This window comes from Montipora foliosa, chromosome 6, assembly GCF_036669935.1.
Source record: "Montipora foliosa isolate CH-2021 chromosome 6, ASM3666993v2, whole genome shotgun sequence".
NCBI lineage: Eukaryota > Metazoa > Cnidaria > Anthozoa > Scleractinia > Acroporidae > Montipora > Montipora foliosa.
This window is the reverse complement of record NC_090874.1, coordinates 19,423,243-19,438,242: the sequence shown is the minus strand read 5'-3', so window position 1 is coordinate 19,438,242 and position 15,000 is coordinate 19,423,243. Positions and strand designations below refer to the sequence as shown.

General features: G+C 39.3%; 1 protein-coding gene across 4 annotated transcripts in view; it reads left to right on the top strand.

Moving 5' to 3' along the window:
• Positions 1-15,000, top strand: part of LOC138006908 (solute carrier organic anion transporter family member 4A1-like) — a 32,789-nt gene that overhangs the window by 1,458 nt on the left and 16,331 nt on the right. For 3 of the 4 annotated variants that reach the window (XM_068853535.1, XM_068853538.1, XM_068853537.1), the window contains exon 3: positions 8,425-8,537. The gene's annotated coding sequence lies outside the window, so the exon portion shown is untranslated. Of the gene's footprint in view, positions 1-5,910; positions 7,363-8,424; positions 8,538-15,000 lie in introns of those variants that run through there. The other variant, XM_068853539.1, reaches the window with a different exon arrangement.

Sequence of the window (15,000 nt, the reverse complement as noted above, 5' to 3'; positions counted from 1 at the left end):
ACTCAGATATGTAATAATCTCAGTTTCGGCAATTCTAGATAATTGTTGTTAGTAAGCTCAATAAGGATAGCTTTATGAGGGTTAAAATTTGCCGTCAAAATCTTAACTGTTCCTTGCATCAAATGTGATTAAATTACTAAGTTGGTCACAATAATACATTATATTGTTTCTTTTTGTCATAACTGATCTGCCTTGCTGAGTACTGCACCTCATGTTATATTTAAATTATGGTTGATCTCAGGGTTACTTTTCATGAATTTGGATCATTTTCATTAATTTAGTTGACCCAAAAAGTAGTGTGGAAAATAACTCTATCGCATCAAACTTCGTGCGTTCCTGCTGCAAATCTGTCAAGTGTTTCTGAAATTTTTCCAGTGAGGGCATGCGGGATATGAAGTGATATAACCAACGAGGCACGTATCACCAAGTTGGTTATAATAATTTTATATCTTGCAAGCCAGAGTATTGTTTTATTAAAACTCCAGGACTCTTCCACTAAAGCGTCAATTTCTGCTTCGGTAAATTCCAGTCCAAAACGGCTTTTGTCTGCCATTTTTCTTAGAGCTGCAAAAATGTCTTCAGCTGGTTTTATTGCCGACGCCTTCCTTGACCATATCAGGTACAGCAGGTAAACGAACTGATAGCCTGTGCCTGGTGAGCCATTAAGAATGCTGGAAATCCGATATCCGTAGTTCAGTTTTTAGAGACACTGTAAAGAAATCAAATTGAATCAACTCATATCAAATTGGTGGTTGGATTTTGAGGGGAAGGGAAAACTGGTTATACCTAGCGAATAACCCCGTGGAGCAGAGCACTTAGAGAACCAACATACGCAACCTTCATGTGACCCCAAGTCTGGGAATCGAATCTGACCATATTGGATGGGAGGGAGGGCAGGCTAGTGCTCTCCCCACCGTACCATCCCTGCTCCAAGGGCTAGGTTTGAATTTTGCCCGGTTTACAAAAATTGGATTGATCGATGATTATGTGTGTTTCAAAGGAACATTTCAGCACATACATGTACACTACGTAAGGTAAAGGTAAAGTCTCTGCTTACAAGCCAGAAGGCCCATCAGGCCGGCACTTAGCTCTGGTTTCCATAGCATGAAGCAACTAGGAGTATTTCTACTCCCCCCTGGATGGGATGCTGGTCCAGGGCAGGGTTACCCCCAGCATTTCCCTGGTACCCATTTATACATCTGGGTAGAGAGAGGCACCGTGAGAGTAAAGTGTGTTGCCCAAGAACACAACACAATGTCCCCGGCCAGGACCCAAACCTGGACCACTTGATCCGGAGTCGAACACTCTAACCATGAGGCCACCACGCCTCCCATACACTACGTAGTACATACAGTAACTAAAATTGAAAAAAAAAATTGGTAAGGAGTCCCTCAGAAAACATGAGTCTTATGCTACATTGTAAGAGTACCCAGGCTTAGTTACTTAACAGCTATAGAGATGAAAAAGGCTGAAAGTAAATTTCTGAATTGGTTTTTTTGTTGAATGTTGCATGCATTGTGACGGCCATGAATATAATAAGAATGAATGAAGAAGAGTTACTTTATTATTATGCCATGTGTTCCAGCTGGCTACAGGAGCCCAACCAATCAGGAACACCTAACAATGAATAATTGAAATCTAATAAAGTGCAATGTTACATTTTTGTTTACAATGAAAATGATAGCCACCCAGTAGAAGTTAGGGACTACAGTAGATTTAAGAATGTAGAGGAAATCACAGCGCAAAAGATAATATAAAAGTATGAATTAAGGGATGATTGGCACGACTAAAGGAATTGCCTGAGAGCTAAACCCCTTTCATAAATGGTGACCATGATTACAATCATTTGTGTTTATGTCAACTAGACCTACTGCCCTCATTTTGAAGCAAATATTCTTTTGAAATTTGCTCATCGTAGTGAGGCTAGAAAGGCTTATTAGCATTAAAACAGAAGGAAGTTTTATTTGACTGCGATTTTGAAAGACGTCTATGAATCCAGGGCACCCAAAGAGTAAATAGAACCTTTTCCGAAATGGCGGCCGAAAATTTAAATAAGTTAAATTTACAAACTAATACCAGAAATAGAAAGAGCACCGTTACTTTAGTAACCCTGCAAAGTTTCGGCATATCAGGCGTAATATCAGCTGAGAAAATGCGAGTTGAAAAATGAAAAATTTACACACGGTTGTATGGTTGGGGATGACGTATACTCCCAGGTGCAGGTATGACGTATACCCCCAGTCATACAAACGTCTGAAAATTTGTCAAATTTCAAGTTACATTTTCTCAGCTGATATAACACCTAATACGCTGAAACTTTGCAGGGTTAGTAAAGTAAAGGTGGTCTTTGTATTTCTGGTATCAATTTTTCATTCAGTTCAAGTTTAACTCATTCAAATTCGTTGCCGCCATTTTGGAGAAGGGTCTAATAATCCAAAAGCCTTTGAGGTACTTTTCTCATGTATAAGAACTGAGAAGTTTTTATCACGTAGAAGAATTTTATCTGTTCGGAGATCTTAGCTGAAAATTGAAGTGGCCGGAAATTTTAGGGAATGATATCTTCATTTCAGAAATTGCTAGCTGTCGGTGGCCTTCTAAGAACTTCCCAGCGAACCAGTTGCTCATACGAAACTGCTGTGCTAGGTGACCTTTTTAAGTGCCAATAATTGCAAAAATATCCCTTCCGAAAACGTAAGGGACTACTTTTCCCTGATTGCAAAATTTTTAGGTGATGTTTTAGTACAGAATTCTGTATAGCTGTTTGGTACCGTAGAACCTAAATTCTTAGAACAGTTTGACTCTCCCGAACACATTTTTCACCGAAGATTACGTATCATTGGGTGCCCCAGACAAATGGGCTCAAAATTTGTATCCAAGGCACCTGTATTAATAAGCTCAACACTCACTAGACTTTAGTGGCTAAATGATAGTAACTGTTCTATTTTATGGGTCTCTATCAAAAGAAACTCACCAAGCCTATGTAATACTGGTCAAGTTTATAGGGTCGTTCCGCATTGAGGAAAAAAAACAGTTTGTTTAGCCAAAAAACCTGGCAACACATAACTTTCATCAGCGAGGATGGTTTGTCCTGCAAGGACAATAATTTGACTCTGACAAATTTATCAAACGAGCCACTGTCCTGCCTCGAACCCTTACAATTTTTTTGTCCGTGTTACGTTCTTTTGTTTTCATGACAGGCGTCATTGACAAGTTCGGATTTTTTCAGTTGCTTTTTTTTTTTTGAAGTGTTGACAGGCTGTAAACAAGCAGTGCGGATGCGCCAGTGCAAATAATTTTTGTTGAGTCGGACAAATTCATTCAAATTGGCCCGGACAAAAAGAGAATTCGTCCTCAGTGTGGATCGACGCATAGAGACAAGAAATTCAAGGCCAGAAACTTAGTCTGCGTAGCTGGCAATAATGTTCGCGCGAGGCAAATCGAGAGGCGAAGCCGCGCGGAGGACGGAGAGGTCTCCTTCCCATTTTCCGCGCGGCTTCGCCGCTGGTTAACCCTTTCAGCCCCGATAGTGCCAAATGGCACTTATAGATTTTACTCTGTCTAACGCCAGACGATTTTACTCGTCAATGGGGAACCCCTCGGGGCTTAAAGGGTTAAGCTAACAGCGTGAAAAAACTATGTCCCCGTTTAACCCTTTCAGCCCCGATAGTGCCAAATGGCACTTATAGATTTTACTCTGTCTAACGCCAGACGATTTTACTCGTCAATGGGGAACCCCTCGGGGCTTAAAGGGTTAATTTGCCTCGCGCGAACACTACTGCCAGAGACGCAGGCTAAATATTCCCAGCGTTTTACTCTGTCAGCACGTGAGATAAAACCATCCATCTAAATATAGCCTGCAAAGTTAAAGGTCAAAGATATATATGTATTGAGATTGTCCCAGTGATAAAAACACTGTGCCAATATGCTACTGTTAGTAATACAACATTTAATCTCTTTGGGTCTGTGCAGCACGAAAACATCAGTCGGACTTGTCATATCCGATTTTTGTGTTAACTTTACACGACGGATGTGAAATTTAAGGAGCTTGAAAACCAGTTGAAAATCATACACGAAGAGTGGGTATTTAGGTCAACTCAATAGTGACAGTGGTAAATACAACACTCAATATTTTGACTGTCTCGGCATGAGTGATAGGTGTTGAGAACACATTAAAAATATTCTCTAGAAACATAGACATATGGGCATTTTTGCTTTAATTATTTGGGAAATCAACACCTGCCGTTAATGGTGAATTGTTGAGATATAGGTTTAGGCTTGGAAGAGAAGCACGAAACAAATCTGCTTTCCATTGTAATAATGGCCTTAAGAAGAATATGAAGCACTTTTGACCGCGAGAGAGTGCTTATCTCGATATCAACATTAACATTATTGCCACGATGGTTCCGAATCCTAATCAAACGTAATTTTTGTTTGTTGGCACGAAAATGCAAGACTGCGGGGTTTTTTTTGTCGAAGTATAACCAGTCATTTATTTATCCCAGTACGAACTGCAAGAGCCAAGCACGGGACGTGAGGGGACGTCGTTTCTTCTACAAGCTTTCTTCCTGCCTTGCGCGTATTGAACTTCGCGCGAGTGTGTCTCGCGTTCTTGCGCGGTTTGGTAAAGCAAGCTTCAGAAGCGACGAAACGTAGCTATCGCAACTGTGGCGCGATTACATGTAATCCATGTTTTTCGGGTTGTGCAATGTTGGTAACATCATCCACAACTAACATAATTTAACCTTAAAAGCTGAATGTAAAATAATGGCACTTTGGCGAAGCAGAATATCCACGACAGAAGTTTCTCATAGAAACGCAACCACTTTCAAGATTGAGCATTATCAATTAGGAAAGATTTATTACAAATAATTTTTGCACGGAAGAGTTGAGAGAATATGCAAATTACATTTTAGATTTTACCATTCACTTTGTTTCTTAAGCGAAAAACTGAATGGCAAACTCAGCTGTGTATTTATTAGATGCAATGTATTATATGATGTAACTGTTTTACCTAATCCTCCCCAAAACGAGATGCTTCTGTGAAGCATACACTGGGTTGCCTGTGGTACGTGCTACAGAAAATCAGAAGGCACTGAATTGTGTGGTAATGAAATACAGCATTCCAGTCTCTGAAGAACAACAAATAAAGGAGAAGCGAGAAACATTGGCTTCTGGGCTGACATGTTGATAATTTTCAAGTTCCACCACAACTTCTGTTTACCACAAGTGTGCCCTCTGAGCATCTGATAGCTTTCAGTAATACTAAAGTTCACTGAAGTTAAGCCCTGCCGGGCGGGGTTAGTGTTTGGATGGGAGACCAAGACAACATTCCCCTCATAAAACAGAAGCATCGGACCGAAAATTCTATTAACTCTAACAAATGCGAACTCAGCAAGGTACAGATCTTGTTAGCTTGCTTTATGCAAAACAAATATTGATGAAAAAGCAAATAACTATTGATACACAGTTTTCAGAAAGAGCAGAAGGAAGTTTCCCGAACGGTCGATCGAGAATAAAATATTTACGACATCAAAACAACATTAATTTTGAACCGTGAATATAGAATATAAAAAGTTACGATCAGCGACAAACATTTTGGGAGATTTTTGCTACGTTCAAGTAAATTGCAAAATCGAAAGTGACATGGCCGGAATTCAGCGGGCGCCGTGATTAAGTTACCGCGGCATGTTTACTCGCCAAACAGTGAAGCATCTGTGTCAAATGATGGCAAGATACCGGGTTTTTGTAAGTTTCTTTTTCAGTCAAGTGTTATAAAGTTTGACAATGAAATGAGCGAAGTCAAAACAAAGATCACAATCGCCCAACTCTTAGTTATGCAAATTCAAAATTTACTCTCCAAGACGCGTACGACGTTATTTATCACCAGGTAATTCCATCATTTTGGAAATAGCAGCTACTTTATTATTCATCTGCGTCACAAGTTTTCACTGATTTTGGGGCTCATTTTGTTGAAACTCAAGCATGCTTCCAACAGGCCTGTGAACCCTTCCTGCTTACAGAGCAATACTAAAAAACTTCTCCCATATCACATTTCAACCTTAAGCTCGAAAATTCAATACACAACATGATATTATAATTCACAAAGGCAGAAAATACCACAGAATCCTTTTCCAGAGAAAACATTATTGAAACTAACAACATATTTGCTCTTAGAGACGAAAACCTCTTCCTATTTCATTGCGTGCGTGAAGACAAGAAACTCAATCGCGTCAAATTACCATGTACTTCAGGTAAATAGAGCTCACTTTGATTTCGTCTCGACGGGCGATAGATTGTTGTCGAAGTCCAGTACTCGTCGCTTTTAAGCTTCCTGCCTAGTTTATCCAACTGACTTTCCATTATTGAGCTCCATAAGGGTATATTTTGTTTAAGGATCCACTAAAACGCCATTCGCGTTACATGACTTTCGACGCCATTGCAGGCTAAGTTAATGATTCTACTGTGTCCACCAGAGAAATCTACGCAGTTCCACTACCCTCTCGATCCTAAGAACATACTCATAGAAGGCTCTATGCACAAAGACACCACTTACCAGGGGAGTGACAGGCAAGACTTTTACCGACACGGAAAAAAAAAAACTAAAAAAAAGAAAAAAAAGAAAACAAACAAACTAAACGAAGACCTCGACTGGTTTGCCATAGGCAACCCAGTAATAAATCAAGCTCAATCTAGAGTATTAAGACGATTTGTTTTTACTCAGCGATTGTCAACGGCGGCGAAAGATTTCTTTGCGGAATCCTCAGCAACTCGACTTGTCTTTAACTCCGCTCGTCCTTTCAAGACCCCTTTCAAAGTTTGGAGCTCGTGCTAGCTCAAATTCAGCCAGTTTTCTTCATGTATGTTTCTTTGTTGTTTGAGTGTGAATATTTTGAAGAGAAGTCAAACACACGCGTGAGACATCGCGCGTGTTGTGATAAAGTGCTCTTAATCAAGGTAGATTTATCGTGAAGCAACACAATATTCGTTAGGAGTAGGCATGGCATTGTTTTGTCGAATTCAGTGCTTTGGATTTGCTGCCAGCGATATTGACCTGAACCGAACCAAACTTTGCCAGTGTTCAGTCATTCGGATTGTGGTTGGTTTTGGCTTGGTGAATTTAGCTCTTATGTTTGTCTTCAATAATAGATGTACCTGCCAGTGAAGAGTCTATATCAGACTTGTTTTGAATATTTCGTTACACTTTCAAACGTTTGAAGCGTTCGCGAAAAAGTCATACGCGATATCCGAGCAAATACACGGCTGTACGGGAAACGAGGTGATTCGGCGTATGACTACTTCAAAGGTTCGTTAGTTTTTCAAGGCTTGTCGTGGATGAAGAATTGCGGTGAAGAGCATTAACAGGTAGCTGAGTTGTCTCTATTTTAGCTCTCTCAGTTCTATAACAACTGGTTGTTTCGAGGAATCGTGTTAATCCTTAAGCGTAAAATTTTAGGAATCTTTGCTCCACGGAAAGAAAGAGCGCGGAATTTGTTGGTGGCAACTTATGAAGGAGACTGATTGCCGAGATCGTTAAGAAATACCAGTTTTTTTTGTATCCGAGTTTTCTTTCATAGTCGCAGATATTGGTGAGCCTTAGCTTGAGAATCTAAAACCTCGCTTTCATTTTGTGTCCTCCTGAGAATGTACAGGTTAACTTTGTTTAATGCACTTGGTCCGTTCTTGTGACGTTTCATTGGTTTCCATGGCATCACGTGGCATTTGTCAACGGAGCCTCGTTTTTTCGACATATTGTCATTGATCGAATAGAGTTCAATACCAACTTCGAATTTACCTATTTGCCCAAGTATCTTTTCTTGAAAACGCAATTATGGAACTGTAAATTGGCGTTTTCCTTTCCCAACAAAATGCAAATAAAGTTTATCAATTTTGCAACTATTTACATTAGCAATTAAAAACAGATCCCGCCTCGAACAACGTGTCGTGTCGTATTTTAGACAAGAAATACGAAACGCTATTTCTTCAAGGAATATTCCAACGACTGGAAATTTTTCTGTTGATAAGCTTTTTTTTGTGCTTTGTTTTACGTAAAAAAGGAGCGTAAAAGGACGGTATGTTTGACAACCAAATTTGCTTGAATGGAGTGTGGTTTCGTTCCAAATTAGCGTCAACGCTAGCTTATCTGGAATTGTAATTTCTCTTATTAAGTAAAATTGAAAGTGAAAATAAATTGAATTTCAAACTGGCACGACATTGAGCTATGCATACAGTGCATCCCAGAAATGGAAAAAAAAGTACGTTTATGCTTGTGGGCAATGAAAGTTTCACTTATTCATTGCAACGCTTCAGTTTTTTACTTGACTGCCCGAGTACTTCTGCCTTTACTAAAAAAAGTGTAAATCACTTCAATTTATCAATTTATTGGGTTGAAGATAAAATGTACTTGCATTGTCCTTCATTTTACAGGTTTGTGATTCAGCTGTGCTTGTGCTTCTTGTGTTCGTTTCGATTCGGCAAACCCCTACCAGAGTTGCCGACTTTGACTACCAGGCCTTTGTAAGGAACGAGCAAAAATCAAGGTAATGCCTTTTTAGCTCTATTTCCCCAGTTAATTGAAATAATGTTATTGTTTTACAAGAATGTGTTTCTAGGAACTCATTATCCAAGAAAAATGCAAAAACAGATACAAAATCGTTGGCTTGTGCTTTCTTGTATTATGTTCGTCACCGCAGATTTCGTTCGGCGCTTGTTTTGTATATGGGGCGTTTGGGTCTAAATCACACTGTTAGAAATAACCGGTTTTTCTTTTGACCTTCAACAAGCTTTGCTACCTCCTTCTAGGTTTTTTTTTCTTTTTAACACTTAATTTTAGCTTAAAATCCGATTCTAAAACAATCCTCAGTAACTGTCAGTAAAGCCTGGTATGATCTGCAACGGTCTGCGATCGGTGTGCGACGCGCTCGCCGAGAGGTGTACGCCCACGTCGCAGACATACGGAAACATTTGTCTCCGGCGATCTGCCGCACAGGGTCTGGGTGATCGGGAAAGTTGAATCTGCTCCCACTTTCCCGACCATTACGACACTTTCGACTAAGACAATTTTTAATGAAAACGTGTGTCTGAGATGATCTGTGTTCTATCGGCGACACACTGTTTGTTCGCCTTGAAACACGTGTCATGTCGTGTCCAATCAGTTACCTTAAAAGGTAAGTGCTTGGCGCCTTTTTCAAACAAACAAACAAGCATGGCGTCTGGTACAAGGAGGACCAAGGAGGGTTACGTTTTTGGAAACGTTTCTACATGGGTAGAAATCTAGCACTTCACATCACCCTCCAATAGTTAAAACATGCGTCTAGTTCAGGGTTCTTCCTAAGTTTTTGCACAGTAGGTAAAAAACCAAAAATAGCAGGTAACTTTGTTACCTGCCCCTGCTCGGGTTAGCGAGCTCAAGTCTTAACTTGACGTTCGTATCGATCGCTGTCGCGTGCCAGCGCCTGCTAAATGAATTTAATACCCAGCAAAAGGAAAGTAGGTTATGCTATTTCATTGATTTTCACTCACCACCGCTTTTCTGACGCTTTGGTTGAAAACTAAACTCCGAAAGACCTTTCTGTCGTTTTCCACGCGTGGATGCCATGTTGTAAACGTTTAGTAAGGAGGAAGAATGGCACAGTCGGTTAGTACGCGGCCTTGGTGCAAAGAGGTCTTGAGTTCGATTCCCCGGTTCTCGCATCCTTGTTTCGACTTCTTTCCTTTCCGTGTAGCTAAGTAGCTTTAAATACCCGTAAAATGGAGCACTGATGGAGAGGGGGGAGTTAAATGAGCGCACCGTCGAACTTTTGTCAGTTGAATTACTGTTACGAGTTACCGACGTTAAATATGGTTACTTTACTTTACTTTTTACTTTTTAATAATGGTTATGGGGGGTTTCCCCTGGTCGCGGGAGGAATGGGAAGGAAACATGGCGGACATCGTTTCGAGGGATGAGTTGGCAAAATCAAGCTGGATGGCTTTAACAAATGTTATATTTTCGAAGCGATAACATGTGCCAGATATCTTCACAGGATTGGTTGGAGGGGGAAAGCAATTTTTTCTCATAAACTCAATGTAATTTCACCTTTGAACAGACGAACATTCATTGGATAATTTCGTTAAATATTTCAGTGAAACAGCCGGTAACATTTACTTGAACAGCCGGTAAAAATAACCGGTTACCGGCTCTTAACAAGAACTCTGCTAGTTCGATAGACGGTTCAGGTGTTGAAGCAAAAATGAATTCAACAACGCTTCTGGTTGATTTGTCCGCCTTCCTGTGTCCGAGTTTGTGTTAAAGAGATGTCTTTTATAGGTATTATTTATATTGGGAGGTTTCTCAACGAACTGTAAAATTCTATTGTAAAATTTTGAGCGTTTCATGTGACGAATTGAACACCGTTTTTCCGGTTGCATGATCTCGCTGGCCATTTCACGTCAAATGCACAAATTGAGCGCAGACAAATTTGTACCCGTGGAACGGACTTGTCGGTCTTTCCGATTTTCCCGAACGCTAGTTCGACCCGTCTCAACTCAACAGCCAAAAATCAATCACTTGTTTATAATTTACTATCTGATTGTCGTGTGAACTGTTCCTTTGAATGTTTTTCTCTGGACTGTTGTGAATAATTATGAAGAGTGGAGTTTTTTCTACTCACTGTTTAAATTTGAGAAATTTCGTATTACCACATTAAAATTCCCACTGCTTCCGTGGTTAAGGTAGGAGAAAAATTGGCTTTATTGTTTGGAGAATGCTTTATGAACTATCTACTGGATGAATTTTCCTTGTATTGACCGGAATTTGAAAACCGGACCGCATTATAGTTGATCGTGAGTTATTAGACAATAAATGTCGACGTCGTAGTTTCAGACGTCACGGTCCGAGTGGCATAGTGAACAATTTTAACATAATGGTCCAATCTTATGGACAACATTGACAAACTTGCCGACAGATGACGAGTCGTGAGGGATTTGATAATCGTGGAGGGAATTCGGTTGAGTTGTCGGTTTTGCTGTTTGTGGTAGGTGATTTAATTTTATAAAATATATTAACCGTATGTTTAAGCCGAATGTTTGACAAGATGATGCAGGTGGCTTGACATTAGAGAATAGTTTGTCCCTGATCGAAACTATAAAGAATCGTTGCATGTATCTTTTATATATTTTTTCCTTATGGTCGTCAATTCCGTTCGTTCTTGGATTGCCACATGTGGCATTTTCACAACTTCTCATTTTATTTGTTCTTGTTTTGTTGTGAATGAAACCTTTCATGATTAATGCCTTTCAAACATTTTCGATCGCTGCTCCTACTTTAACACGCAACGCAGAAAGTTGTACAACGTAGACCCTGTGCCTCTTGAAACTTCATTTACAAATGTCTTATTCTCCATAACAGAGACATAGTCGTAATAAATAATTTTACCACTGGAAAGGGCTATAATTAGATATTTGTTTTTCCATGCAGTTGAAAAAAGCGATATCAACAGATATTTTTTAGATCCAGAGCTAAAAGACACAGCATACTTCCGCTATTTTGTCTTGTGTTCGTCGTCAAGAAGGCGTCGCGAGGATAATTGAAGTATCCCCTCCTCCTTAAAATTGGTTCGAAATTTGATTTTATATACTGTCGAGTTTATTGAGAATGTAATATTGAAAAAATTCAAGCGTTAGTTCCTTAAATTATAAATTACCTAATGCTATCAGGGTTGGAATATCTAGAACATTAATTTTTCATGTGTCAGTTTTTTTCTACATTTATTAGTCGACACTTATCTTAGTGGACAGGTATTAAATTTTTGGCGGTTTTTGCAGTGTATTGTATTTTATTGGCAACATGCAGCAGATGTTTGTTTGTGAAATTGCAAGCTAGACATAGATGTTACAAGTAACTTATCGTTATTTTTTCTTAGGCAACAATAACACCAACATCTTCCAATATGCCATCCAACTTTTCTATTACAAAGTGAGGCATTTATCAAAAGAATACAGTTGTATGTAAATGGTGCTAAACTTTGGAGGGAGAAAAAAAAGGCTATTTGTTTTTATATAATAACCCAAGTTATTCTGGCATTTTGATTGGTTCTTGCCTATGATCTATTAGAGGACAGACGCACGATTGACGCCACCATCAGCTTTTATGCGAATAAAGTTTAATTCTTTATTATATAAAACAAATAGATTCCATGTTGCCGTGGGTCTGTTCAGTAATAGATCACAGAAGACGTCAAAATGTGGTAAGAACATCAGTGACACACTCGGCTATCGCCTCGTGTGCCACTTTTTTGTTCTTACCACATTTTGACGTCATCTGTGATCTATTACTGAACAGACGCACGGCAACATGGAATCTATTTGTTAAATAGAAGTTCTCCTCAAATGGCCAGTTTTGACGATATAAAGTTTTTTGCTGTGAAGAATACGGAAGAAAAATTAACGAAAATTAATAACACACTTCCAGCGCGAACAGATTGTTATTGCAGATTCTTTTTATGGCTAAAATCGTCAAGGAAAGGTCTTCAAGTGATTTCTTCATGTGGAGATTTTTAATTTATTGGCAGTGGTGTTTTCAAAGGGATTCGTTCTAAATGTAGTTTCAGTTAGGAAATAGACGGTTCACTGTCTTTCACCTAAGCATCATTAAAGAAAATCGTTGTGGCAAAAAAGTCAACGAATATGACAGCCAAGAAGAGCAATTAGCTGTTTGTTACAATGAGCAAATATCAGGTGAATTTGATTCAGGATTAATATTTGAATTATGAATTTGGTGGTCAATAACACGTCGATCTTATCATTGTTTACCAGTTTGAATTCGTTTAGTTTATCTTTTTTTGGTCATTTGGTCAAGTAGCTTCAACAAAATCTGTTAGGGGGAAGGCTCGTAAAATCAACACCAAAAGTTTTTATCACTTTGAATTCGTATTTTTGCAAACAAACGGAATCCTTTCACCTCGTTTGAATCGGCAAGATGTTTTGCAGGGTTGCCAGCATCGGCCAAACTGATAGCCAAATTTGGCGAAATTGGAGTAAAAAAGGCCAAATTGCTAAATGGCGCGAATGTTACCGTACGTTCGCTAAAAACGGCAAATACGCGACAAAAGAGGCGAATATTGATCTGGCCGAGAGAAGAGCGTGGGTACAAGGTTGCAACAGTGCTGATTGCGCAATGGAAGTCGGATTAATCGGATTCGACTATCAATCGAGTATTGAATATGAGTAAAATACCTAATAATAAAAAAAGTGCGACAACAAAATTTGAAGAGGCCAAAATAGGCCAGAATCGTTTTGGCCGGCTAACTATTATTTTCCGAGCCAAACGGATTTCAAAAAGGCCAAATTCGAAATAGTTGGCCGAAAAAATGCCAAACTGGCAACCCTGATGTTTTGCCGGAAGAGACAAGTGTCATGCTGCAACCGATCCCACGCAAAGCTATGTGGAATGTGGTATGTTTGACGTCACTTACATCACTGTTTTGACCGTTGAAACAAAGTACTCTTTTCTCATGGTACTGTCAGTTTTGGGTACATTTGAAAGGGATTGGTAGCAAATATCGCCCCCACAAAATCTTAGATGCAGTTTGTGTATTATAACCGGAGCCAGTAATTATGCTAGTATTTTTCTGGTTCAGTGGGTTCTTGTTGTAGCAACATGTCGTGTTTGTTCTTGACCACAACTGTCTGAAAATATCCGAAGTTTATACTTGCTGAAATTAAAAATTACAGTTTGTCGCTTGTGAAGCTCTTGTCAGATAATTGAAAATCGTGTTTGACGGCAGCGACAAACGTCATGGTAAAATTTGCGTTTTGCCATTTTTACCTGTCATTTACAGACATCGAGAAACTTCTCAGAACATTGAAATGGATCAGTGGAATACTAGCTGCTTGGCAACGGGCGAATCGAGTTGTCAGTTGTCCGGCCGGACCAACACTCAAGGTCGTTAAATAACTGAGGAGAAATTGCTGCCTTTGTAATGCCTTTGTAATGACATTTGCACATTGTTAGACTCTCTAGTCTTCTCGGATAAGGACGATAAACCCTAGGCCTTCGATGTCCATAATCCTGTGCAACGAAAAAGAACCCACAGCCGGAGCACGGCATGGACTTCCCGCGTTGATGTTGTCTGTCCTCTGTTGTATATCATGATTAGGAGGGTAAATTCTCGGAGATATTAGCTTCACCAAGGTACTTAAAAATCCAAGAGTAAAGAAAGATATGATATTTAATAATTATTCTTTCAAATCGAAGTGAATAGTGGCAGAATATTTATTATTTAATAATTTATTTGTTATTTAATATTTATTAGTTAAGGTGGCTCTGAATCTGCGCCAAAGAATTTTTTTAAACTTTGCAGAAAATTTCATTCTGGCATGTTGATTACAGTAAAGAAATAAATTGTGAAGGTCGCCGAGTTCGTTTCTGAGATATGAGCAGCTAAAGCCAAAATATGGGGTGTTTTTGCAGGGCTTTCCTGTTGCCGCGGTAACGTTTTACGGCCCAAAAATGGCCAAATCTTTTTCAGCAATAATTGATGTTTGACATGGTACCATAACATTGCTGTTAAGTCTTGTAGTGTCAATCTTTCTGTGTAAGAACGTTTCTGTCAAGTGTTGAAATTGGTTTGAGCCCCCTTAAATTCACCTTACAATAGACCTCTTTATCGTGTACGTTTTGTTTTCCCATTTCAGACCACGTGATGTTCTCAAGGGAATTTTCCTTTTGTTTTTTCATAAGTTATGCATACCTATTCACGTGCATAGGACGACATTTGAAAGAAAGTTTTCCCTAGAGTAACATCACGTGGTCTGAAATGGGAAAACAAAATGTACAAACTAAAGAGGTCTATTGCAGCGCGCGAATCGATCTTGTTGATCTGAATCACTGTGCGTGATCAAACTGTCCGTCAAACTATATACGATCATGTTACTTTGCGGTTGAAATCCTATCCACGAAACGAAAGCCGTATACGGTAATGACTGTGGGCTTGTCAAGGATTAAAGCGATTTCGGTCAAGT